We start from the raw sequence: 7,909 nt of genomic DNA on the forward strand, positions 1-7,909 counted from the left end.
ATGGGCTGCTCACTCTGTAGACCTCTGTCTCAGCACTGTCATCATGGGAAGCTCCCCACCCTCGTGCCTTCAGAGTTCTTTAGGCAAGAGTTAGCCTCAGTTTTTAACTTCCCACGTGTCTCCTAACTCCAGGGGACTTCAATCAGGATCTCCTAAGAACTCCCTCATGGTATCTCACTCTGGGCTCACAGGGGCAGCAGTGTCCAGGTCCTTCATCTAAGTAACCATCCAGCTGGAGAGGAAGACACTGTTTATTGATCCTTCTTGCAAGGTTGGCTCACACTCTGGTTCTTGGGAAGCCTTCACACTTGGCTTGAGTAGGGAGCACCCCAGACCCTCCTAATCTGGCTGACAGTTCTGCATCTCAACGACTTGAATTATTCTTTAGAATTTCTAGTTTTCTCACCTGTAGGTGGGTCATAGGGTAGGCAGAAAGCTCTGGTTCTGCTTTCACTAGTATGTCACCCAGTTAACAGCCACTTGCTGTTATTTCTAGGAGAGAGTAATATTCAAGGCGACAAAGAAGCCAGAAGGAAGAAGAGAATCATACCTGTCCCATCTCTGTGGAGACTGTCAGGAACCACTGGGATGACCATGGATGGTGTATCAGTCTGTGACAGCTCCCATCGCAAAATGTCACAGACTGGGCAGCTGAAGCAAAAGAAATTCATTTCCTCACAGTTCTGGACACTAGAAGTCTAAGACGAAGGTGTCAGCTGGGTTGGTTTCTGCTGAGGTGCTTCTCCTTGGCCTGCACATGGTCACCATCTCACCTTGTCCTCATGTGGCCTCTCCTCTGTGTGACTGCATCCCTTCTGTTTTCTTGTGTGTCCAAATTTCCTTTGGATACCAGTCAGACTGGATTAGGGCACACTCTTAACAAATCTTCTTTTCTTTCTTTTATTATTATTATTTTTTAAATTTGAGACAGTCTCACTCTGTTGCCCAGGCTGGAGGGCAATGGTGCGATCTTGGCTCACTGCAACCTCCATCTCCTGGGTTCAAGTGATTCTCCTGCCTCAGCCTCATTAGTAGCTGGGATTACAGGCTCATGCCACCACGCCTGGCTAATATATATTTTGCATTTTTAGTAGACATGGCATTTCATCATGTTGGCCAGGCTGGTCTCAAACTCCTGACCTCAAGTGAGTGATCCGCCCGCCTCGGTCTCCCAAAATGCAGGGATTACAGGTGAGCCACTGTGCCCATCCAAATATTCTTCATTTTAATTTCATCACATCTATGAATACTTTACCTCTCAATACAGTCATATTCTGAGGTGCTGGGGCTTACAGCTTCAACTATGGATTTTGAGGGGACACAGTTTAGCTCATAACAAAAGGAGAAGGCTGAGGCTGAGTTTAGCTGGCCCGTCTTGGTAGATGCAGTCTGGAGAGTGCCTGCTGTCTCCCGTGCCCACTTAGCCACAGAGCTGGGTACATCAACAGCACAATGTAGGCATCAGGGGTACCAAGAGTCTTGCATTTCCATGGCTGGGGGTTAATGAGATACGGAAATTCAGGCATTGGTGGTAATTCAGTTCATCACAAATCCCAGTTTGGTGAGACTTACAGACATTTGGGGTATATACTAATCCAGTTTTCTAAAGAGCAAATCAATCCTTTGGAGTTACAAAGTAACTCTCTCTGTCTTTACAACATGGAATAAAACTAACATTTCTTTCTTTAGGCAATAAGAACAAGGAATTAACAAATCTCCTATGCTAAACCCTTTAATACCAGATTAGAAACAACTAGCTTACTTTTATGTCTACCCTAGTCAAATCAGGCAGAAAATTGAGCAATTACATGTCTGTTTGCTTAAATTATGTAAACAATTTCTTAATAGGCTACTTTGTTTTGTTTCTGTAGACCAACACCCATCTGACTTAAGTGGGATATTTATTTAGCTACATAACATTTTGATTAAGCTATTTTGATGAGCAATATTGGTGCAGCTCTTTTGCTGTGAAGACATTTTGACCACACTTAGTAAGAAAAGAGAAGAGAAAACCCTACTAAACTTACAGCTTAAAAAGATTAAAATGTTTTATGTAAAATAGACATGCTCACCTTTAGTCCCACTTCATCCCCACCTTGTTTACAATGAAATTTTCCTTTTTTATAGACAGGAAATTTTAATACGTTTGAATATAAAAACTTAGGGGCAAGAATGCAAATGAAAAACACAGACCCAAGAAAATAAAATTTCAAAGGAATAGCACAGTTTAACACTCATCCCTTTTTTTTTTTTTTTGAGGCCAAGTCTCACTGTTGCCCAGACTGGAGTGCAGTAGCGCAATCTCTGCTCACTGCAACCTCCGCCTCCCAGGTTCAAATGATTCTTGTGCCTCAGTCTCCCAAGTAGGCTGGGACTACAAGCATGAGTCATTATACCCCGCTAATTTTTGGATTTTTAGTAGAGATGTGGTTGGCCAGGCTGGTCTCGAACTCCTGGCCTCAAGTAATCTGCCTGCCTCGGTCTCCCAAAGTGTTAGAATTACAGGCGCGAGCTACTGCGCCCGGCCTAATGCTCATTCTTATACTACCCTCAGTGCAAATTTTGGCAGACTTATCTGGCTGATTTTGTGGAATATTGCTGGATAGTATGGTTCCCTTGTCCCAACACTTGAAACTAGAGATAATTTGGGACAAGTACTCTTATAAGAAATTTATATTAATAAGTATGCCAGAAAAGAAAACATAATGCTACCCAAATATAATCCAAGTCTCCCTGTTTCTTTTCAGCTGCAAATGCCTCTGAATTGTCTGTGTCCATTTCTCTCTATAAACCTATTGGTGCCTCTTTTGATGCCACCTAGTCTCCAGATGTGTCCTGTTACTCTATTACGGTGTCACCTACTGACAGTCAGTCATTGTGCTCAATATAACTTTTTGCTTTTTTTCTTGCTTGTTTTTCCCCAGGTCAGTGTGAAGTGAACTTATTTCTATTTTCTTGAAGGTTCACAACTTTTTCTCTTTTCTTCATCTTTTTTTTTTTCCTGTATGGGCCAAAGAAAGCTTTCCCATTTCCACTGATTTTCTTTTTCTTCTCAAATTAGTGCCTCAAATGCCTCTCTGAAAACTCAAGTCCACCAATGACAATAGTCTATTTTATTAATTTTGTATTACTTTCCAGTGAAGTTAATTTACATAACTGTAGTATAAAATACAGATTTAATCAAGAGGCAAAATAGGAGGGATGGTGAACAAATTATGATGTCAGATAAACAACTACTGCCAATGGTTGTTTCCATTTATTTTTAAGAGACCAGCATTTGATTACCCAGAACACAAGCAGGCATGCACTTGGCAGTGTTTTCCCTACCCAGCTATTGTGGTGCCTTGTAAGGGTGCAGCCATGGCCAGTCACCTTGGTTCCTTCTCTTGGAGCCTGCTACTGCTTCTTCTCAAGGTGGTTCTGCCTGATCCAGGACGCTGGCTTAATCATTAAAATGGAAGGTATGGCTGTTCACTAAAGATTTATCTCTATCAAACTTGAATGAACTGGAATGAAATATTCTTTATTACTAAATTCTAGATTGTGGTCTTTGTCTCCTCAACAGTTTCTTGATTTTTATTTTTTAAGAGACAGGGTCTTGCTCTGTCACCTAGGCTGAAGTGTAGTGGTGCTATCATGGCTCAGTGTAATGAACTCCTGGGCTCAAGTGATTCACCTGCCTCAGCCTCCCAAGTTATTTGGACTACAGGCACATGCTACTATGTCTGGTTAATTTGATTTTTCTTTCTTTCTTTTTTTTACAGGAGAAAAAATGAAGAGAAGCTACTCTTTCCTTTTTGGCAAGCAAGCAACCTTTCCTTAAATTATTGGGTCACCATAGAGATTTCCAAATTATTGTTACTTTTGTTTCATCAGCTGTTTTTTTTTTCCTTCTAGTTATAAATGATTTCAGCAATTACCTTAGCTCTTCTCAATAAACTTTCATTTACATACCTTCTCATTATTTTACTGTTGCTTTATAATGCCTCTGGCCTTTGCTAAGTATGGTACTTCGACAACAAGATATTTTTTGGTTTTGTATTCAACAGTTTCTTTTGCAGTTCTTGTATTTTCTGACTGATTATACTTTTAGGTGGTGCTATGGTGTGAATGTGTCCCCTGAAGTTTTGTGTTGGAAACTTCATCCCCAATGCAACAGTTTTGAGAGGTGTTTGGATAACGGGGACCTTTGAGAGGTGTTTGGATCATGAGGGACAATGCCCTCATCTATGAATTAACAGCATTATCCCAGAAGCGTGTTAGTTATGGCAGAAGTAGATTTCTGAGAAATGAATCAGTCTGACCTTCCTTCTCTCCCTGCTCTCTCACACTCTCTTGCCCTTCCACCTTCTGCCTTGAGATGACACAACATGAAAGCCCTCACCAGATGTCAGCACCGTAATCTTGGACTTTCTAGCCTCCAGAACTGTGAGAAATCAATTTCTTTATAAATTACTCAGTCTGTGGGATTCTGTGATAGCAACATAAAATGGACCAAGACAGGTGGCCTATATGTTGAATAATTGATTTTTAAATTTTGTGTTATGTAAACTTCCACTCTGATATATATGTGCAAAATGTAAGTACATTGTCAAAACAGAAAAGTAACCTTTTCCATCTTAAATGATTAATATCCATATAATACTCAAGTGCTATAAATCTCTCTTTAAAAGTTCTTCTATATTCTCTTTCTAATTTTGAATTAAGGGCTGAAAATTAATTCAACAGGCTAACTTTTCTTAATATATCAAGTGAGTAAGCATGTTTACATGTGTTCGTTTTCTTATGGCCTGCAGGAGTTGGTAGGAAATAAAAGGTCCAAAATAAATAGATTTTGGTGGGCATATTAGTAGAAGCAGGTTATGTGAGATATAACAAAGTGAAAGAACCTCCTCGTAATTGGAAGCTTTTAGGTATTGATGGACTGATCAAAACAGGTGAGGCTGGCAGGAAGCCTGTGGTATTTCTAGATTTGTGGCAGTGTAGGAAGCTAGAATTTGGCTGATGGGTAGGAGAGTTACTGGGAAATGAGCTAAGCTTGCTGTCAGGAATTATTAAGTGAAGGGGTTTACAGAACAGTAACTTGGAGCTGGATTCTCTTAAAGAAGTCTGCGCCCAGTACCAAAGGAACTAAAGGAAAGGGTGGGGATAAGGGAATGGGGCCACGACCTGGGTGGAACATGGTCTCTCCTCCTCTAGGATGATTTGGAAGGCTGTGGAGCAACCTGAAGTCCCCAGACACACATGGGAAGAGAGGTGTGTGGAAGGCATTGAAGAGAAACATTGCTACTTTATAATTTTATCTGGTTACAAACATTTAAACGGTTTAAATTTACAAGTATTTATACAGTTTTCTGCTGTTATGTGTTTGTGTTTACAGTAACTATTTAAAATCTACCAGAGCACCAATCAACAATTTATTCCACTCTATGGTTTCTTTTGAATCTAATTGCTCTGTCCCTATCAAGTGTCAAAATTATAGATAAACACAGTGTTTTCTCACAGACACATCTATTTGGAGCCTTCTTATGGATAGCGTTGAGTGCCAAGGTTACCATGAGTGTGCAAACATGAGTTGACCAAGAAAAGTGATTTTCATCTTGTTTTCCCAAAGGGATATTCAAAATGCATAGGGTAATATCAAGTAATTTCTATGTAATTAAAAGTAAAAAGCATCCTGTGTAAGAAATTTGACTAAAATAAAATTCTAATACTACTGGAGCTAAACTAGAGGCAATTTATTTAAGAACATCTGAGAATGTTGACAGTGCTACATTTGGGTTCTAAGAGCAATCATTTTCACTCACATATGGACACAGCATAACAGGTAAATGGAAATATGAGTCAAGACAAATAAATTAATTTTATCTTAGCCATGTATACAATTTAGAGAGTCTGCATCAACTAGATAGTTTCCTCATAACTTTATGTGTGTAGTGGAACACCTGGAGAAAAATAGCTCTTTGATACTTTGGAGCATCACTTTTGAGTAACATTCAGATAGCTGAGTCAGAATGTTTTCTCATCAATCCAAAAGCTATTGTTCACTGTTGACTAATTAGTCCTAGTTCTTGGCTAACTGGGGATCAACATCCACTCTCTTTATGGTTTCAAAGGAAATAGGGAACAACATTTCCTTTAATTATCAACAGTATCTTAGGCTTAATCACAGAACTACTTTATTTGATATGGGACAAATCCCTAAAGTAAAACACAACATTTATTGGACCAGTAAAGAAGAAAATGTTGGTATTAACATGTATTCATGAAAATGTGTTTCCATGCTACCAAGAGATGGACAAAGCATACTGGGAAAAACTTATTTTCTTTTTTTTTTTAATTTTAATTTTAATTTTTATTTATTTATTTTTTTGAGATGGAGTCTTGCTCTGTCACCCAGGCTGGAGTGCAGTGGCCCCATCTCAGCTCACTGCAAGCTCCGCCTCCCGGGTTCACGCCATTCTCCTGCCTCAGCCTCCGGGGTAGCTGGGACTACAGGCGCCGCCACCTCGCCGGGCAAGTTTTTTGTAGTTTTTAGTAGAGACGGGGTTTCACCGTGTTAGCCAGGATGGTCTCGATCTCCTGACCTCGTGATCCGCCCGTCTCGGCCTCCCAAAGTGCTGGGATTACAGGCTTGAGCCACCGCGCCCGGCGAAAAACTTATTTTCTATTACTAACTTCAGATTTATTTTTCAAACTATGAGCTTGTCTTTCATCACCTAACCAACTCCACCTTCTAAGTGAAGTATTTGATCATGCCACTCCAGAGATGTCACTCTTCTCAACTACTGAGCATTCATTGCCTCTACACATTCATACTTCCTTATGATATTTACTTTTTCCTCCCTTTAAAAACACTTTTTTTTGACTGAGCCTAGCTCTGTTGCCCAGGCTGGAGTACAGTGGTGCAATCTTGGCTCACTGCACCCTCTGCCTCCCAGGTTCAAGGGATTCTCCTGCCTCAGCCTCCCGAGTAGCTGGGATTATAGGCGTGTGCCAACATGTTTGGCTAGATTTTGTATTTTTAGTAGAGGCGGGGTTTCACCATTTTGGCCAGGCTGGTCTCGAACTCCTGACCTCAAGCTAGCCGTCAACCTCGGCCTGCCAAAATGCTGGGATTATAGGCGTGAGCCGCCGCGCCAGGCCTCCTCCGATTTTTTTGTATTGTAGTAAAATACGCACAAAATTACCATCTTAACCATTTGTAAGTGTCAGTGGCATTCAGCACATTACCATTGTCGTGGAACCATCACCACCATACATCTCCATAACTCTTTCCATCTTGCAAAACTGAACCGCCCAATCACATTTACTTTTTATGAGGTCTGAATAATTTCTTATTACTCTTATCACTCCGACATTGCAAGCCCTGCGCATGCGGCACCCAAGTATTAGTTATAACATACATACAGGGTATCTACTACTAGGCATTGTTCTAAGTGCTTTGCAAATGTTAACTAGCATAATTATTTATCTTTGTATGTTTTGCAGGTTCTAGCAGGTGCTTTGCATGTGAGAGCCAAAATATTTGAGGAATGAATTTCGGTACCACTTAAACATTTCCCAGTGACTCTGGCTGTTATTCTGGTTGACAAGTTAGGAAAGGAACAGGTTACCTTGGGGAAAACGACTTTCGGGGCGTAATCTGATATTAGGTCGTAAGTTTAAAGAAGTCCTTTATTTTAGCCACATTTAGGTCAGGTTTCTAATAAGGGACGCTAAGAGGGAAGTTATTCCTAAATGATAGAGAATATAGGAAGTGACTCAAGGCAGTTAAGGTCTTGGGTTTCTAGGAGCACCGCGTTCAACTACACGAAGACTCGGGCAATGCGGCGACCCAGGGATGGGACAGCCTGGGATGGGACAGCCTGGGATCTGTCCGCCGAGTAGCGGGCGGGGGCGGGGTTTC

The sequence above is a fragment of the Colobus angolensis genome, unplaced genomic scaffold (genome assembly GCF_000951035.1).
Source record: "Colobus angolensis palliatus isolate OR3802 unplaced genomic scaffold, Cang.pa_1.0 Scaffold15, whole genome shotgun sequence".
NCBI lineage: Eukaryota > Metazoa > Chordata > Mammalia > Primates > Cercopithecidae > Colobus > Colobus angolensis.